This window comes from Colobus angolensis, unplaced genomic scaffold (assembly GCF_000951035.1).
Source record: "Colobus angolensis palliatus isolate OR3802 unplaced genomic scaffold, Cang.pa_1.0 Scaffold152, whole genome shotgun sequence".
NCBI classification, from domain to species: Eukaryota; Metazoa; Chordata; class Mammalia; order Primates; family Cercopithecidae; genus Colobus; species Colobus angolensis.
This window is the reverse complement of record NW_012114622.1, coordinates 5,147,973-5,152,252: the sequence shown is the minus strand read 5'-3', so window position 1 is coordinate 5,152,252 and position 4,280 is coordinate 5,147,973. Positions and strand designations below refer to the sequence as shown.

The 4,280-nt window shown below is 36.8% G+C and overlaps 1 protein-coding gene across 3 annotated transcripts in view; it reads right to left on the bottom strand.

The window, feature by feature from the left end:
- The window catches only part of ELP4 (elongator acetyltransferase complex subunit 4), a 281,026-nt gene that overhangs the window by 190,717 nt on the left and 86,029 nt on the right, over positions 1–4,280 (bottom strand). The gene's annotated exons all lie outside the window — the stretch shown is intronic.

The following is a 4,280-nucleotide window of genomic DNA, read 5'->3' as shown; positions in this document are numbered from 1 at the left end:
TAAATGAAGAGACGATAAGTTCCAGTTTATTAATTTTGGAAGGTGACCAACTTCGTAACTATAAAAAACATAAAAAACTAGAAAACATTTTTGTTAAGCGGTACTATAGAAAGAATTCAAAGAAAACTGTATTTAAGTTTCTTGAAGAAGGAAAGCACATACAATAATTTTGTTTTATTTTCTATTAGAATCATAAAGATAATGTGGGGCATTGGATTAGTAAATATAATCTGTGCTATATTATATTTTAGTCTAAATTGCAACTTCTACTTTTCAAGATCAATGTACTTATGCTTAGAATCATGTCAACAAATCAGCTCAAAACACATTACCTGTTAATATGATATATTTTACTTACCTTCTAAAAGACCTCAAAGTGAACCCACATTTTAATTAATGCTAGTATTAGAAACTAGTTATATCATTTAAGCTGTGAATCTATCATTCCTAGCTAAGCATTAGTATCTTACAATATAAAGTAACTTCATTTTCTAATGGAAATACGTATTTGTGAGGGAGTTTAGTGTAATACAGCATAGTGGTTATGAGTTTGAATTTGGCAACTAGAATGTCCAGTTCAAATCTTGACTTTGCACTAGTAGCAGTGTCTGTGTTACCACATGACCTCTCTATGTCTCCATTCATCACCTAAAAAATGGAGGTAATAGTATTTACTTCTGGCTGCACGCAGTGGCTCACACCTAAAATCCTAGCACTTTGGGAGGGCAAGATGGGTGGATCACTTGAGTTCAGGAGTTTGAGACCAGTTTGGGCAACACGACAAAACCCCATCTCTACAAAAAATACAAAAAAATTAGCTGGGTGTGGTGGCACATGCCTGTAGTGCCAACTACTTACAGGGCTGAGATGGGAGGATCGCTTGAGCCCAGGAGGTTGAGGCTACAGTGAGCAAAGATCATGCCACTGTACTCCAGCCTGGGTGACAAAGCAAAACCCTGTCTCAACAACAACAACAACAACAACAAAGTGTTATTCACTTCAATGGGTTGTTGTAAAGAGTAAATAAGTTAAAAATGTAAAATACAGAGAATGGTGTTTCCTACATATTAGGAATCCTACAAATGTTAGATCGTGAGAAGTCAGTCAAACAGTTGTCCTCAGAGTCACACATTTTGTATTGTCAATATCGGGCAATAAATTTAGTATAATGTATTTGGATTAACATCTTTTTCAACCCCAGGGACACCTGGCAATAGCTGTAACAATGGTTACTCACAACTCAATAATAAAAACATTTGAAAAATAATTATACCACACTGTCCTCTTATTGTGGAAAATAGTCCGATTCTAAGAAATGCTCTTACATTAATGTGTACAACATTAGAGAAATAACCCTAAAGTACTAGAGACTCATTAATATGTTTAACTTATCTAAACAAGATGCGACTATAAAATATAGGTAAGCATTTGCTGATTTATCTTATTAAATATATATCTATTCCCATAATAGACGTTTTACCATGTTAAACACTTCTAATGTATCACGAAAATTGTAATGATTCCAAGTTTAATACTGATAAGGCACTCATTTTCTTAAAGATGAACATGTTCAAAAGATGTACAGAAGATACACTTTTTCAATTAATGCCTATATAAAGGTTATAAGGTTTCTTATATATGCACACATATATATATGGTTTCTTATATACACATATATAGGTTATAAGATTTCTTATATATACATACATATATACATTATATACACTTATATATACGCGCATGTGTGTGTGTATGTATATATACTCCTGAGCTCAAGGGATCCTCCCACCTCAGCCTCCTGAGTAGATGGGACTACAGGCGCATGCCACCATACCTGGCTAATTTTTGTATTTTTTGTAGAGACCACATTTCACCATGTTTGCCCAGGCTGGTGTTGAACTCCTGAGCTCAAGCAATCTGCCTGCCTTGGCCTCCCAAAGTGCTGGATTATAGGTGTGAGCCACCGGACGCTTTATATATTTTTTAAAGTGAAATAACATAACATAAAAACATCATTTTAAGTATAAAATTTGGTAATTTTTAGTAATTCAGAGTTGTGTAACCATCACCACTATCTACCTTCATCAGTCCCCCAAAAAACTGCACACCCATTTAAAAATCACTCCACATTCCCCTTCTCCCCTGCCCCTGGCAACCACTAATCTTGTCTTTATGGATTAGTTGTTCTGGACATTTCCTATAAATGAAACCATACAATATGTGACCTTTTGTGTCTGGCTTCCTTCACTTAGATTAACGTCTTCAATGTTCAACTACGTGGCACCAGTATTTCATTCTTTTCTGTGGTCGAATACTATTCACTGTACGTATGCACCACATTGTTTAACTACTCATCACCTGACATACATGGATCATTTCTATTCTTCCGTTATTATGACTAATGCTACTATAAATATTCACACATAAACTTTTGTATGAACATGTTTCCATTCTCTTTGGTATATATATTTATATACCTAGGAGAGGAATTCCTGAGTCACAGGGTAACTCCGTTTTTAACTATTTGAGGAACTGCCAAAATGTTTTCCACAGTGGCTACAACATTTTACATTCCGACCAACAATGTAAGTGGGTTCCATTTATTCCATATTCTTAGCAACCAATTGTTATTATTATTATTTTTAAATAGCTACCCTAGTGGGGATGAAGTGGTATCTCAATGTGGTTTGGATTTGCATTTCCCTAATGACAATGATGCTGAGCATAACTTCATTTGCTGGGTTGGCCGTTTGTATATCTTAGAAATATGTCTAACATGGCTTATCCCTTCCCTTTTTTTTCTCTTCTTTTTTTTTTTTTTGAGATGGAGTCTCGCTCTGTTGCCCAGGCTGGAGTGCAGTAGCGTGATCTCGGCTCACTGTGAGCTCTGCCTCTTGGGTTCACACCATTCTCCTGCCTCAGCCTCTTGAGTAGCTGGGACTACAGGCGCCTGCCACCATGCCTGGCTAATTTTTTGTATTTTTAGTAGAGATGGGGTTTCACCGTGTTAGCCAGGATGCTCTCGATCTCCTCACCTCGTGATCCGCCCACCTTGGCCTCCCAAACTACTGGCAGTACAGGCATGAGCCACCGCGTCTGGCCCCTACATTCTTTATAACATTATTGCAATTAGAATGTTTATTTTTACATTTTTAAATTTTTTTACATTTTTGAAATTTTTTATCTTCTGTCTTCCCCCAAACATATGCAGGCTCTATGGGCACAAGGACACTGTTGGGATGGGTCCCTGCATCTGCGAATTCTACCCAGCACCTAAAAAACCTCAAGGAAGATTTGCTGAAAGAAGGAAGGAAACACTGCAGGTGTAGTCACACTTGAAAGTTACGAGCAGGGAAGCCCCAAGGAGGCTGACTGAGCAGAGGCAGGTTCTCAGCAGCGTGGAAGTACTTGTTATGGTGCTCATTTCATAACAAGATCAGAGTATATACATTATCATATAGTTTCTACCCATCAAGAAACTTATAGCCTTTATGGGAAAATGAGATTATACATACATGAAATGTCAATGAATATCAAGCTGCATGTGATCCGATACCAAAATGTTTGGCACAGATGAAAGTGAAATGGGAATTCAGAAAAGAGAGAAACATTTGTTTAAATTTGAGACCACTGGCCCTAATTAATTCTTAAGATTATCCTAATTAATTTCTGAATCTGACAGTGAAGTTTGGAACGACACCAAATGATGACAAACTCTATATATTTATGGCATTTGGCTGGACCTTGACTTTTCTTGTTTTGTTTTTCACAACAATTTTTTGAAGTATTTAAAATTATTTTTTGTTTCATAATATAGGAGAGACCTATGATCCATATCTGTTATTCTGATATCTTAACCTAAAATATCTAAAATGTAGTAATTCCTAAATGTACTTTAGAAAAATTTTGAACGTGAAGAGTAGGTGAATAAATACTCATTACACTACCATAAAGGAACTAACTGGACATTCTGTTTAGAACATTTTAACTACATAAAAACTGCCTACTTAGTATTGGTTGGTGGTCATCATTCTACCTCTGAATAAAATCTGAGAATTGGCCAGGCACGGTGGCTCACGCCTATAATCCCAATATTTTGGGAAGCTGAGGTGGGCCTATCACCTGAGGTACCAGTCTGCCCAACATGGCGAAATCACCTGAGGTACCAACTGCCCAACCAGTCTGTCTCTAGTTAAAAAAACAAAAAATGGCGGGTGTGTGTAATCCCAGCTACTCGGGCAGCTGAGGCAGGAGAATTGCTTGAACCCAGGAGGTGGAGG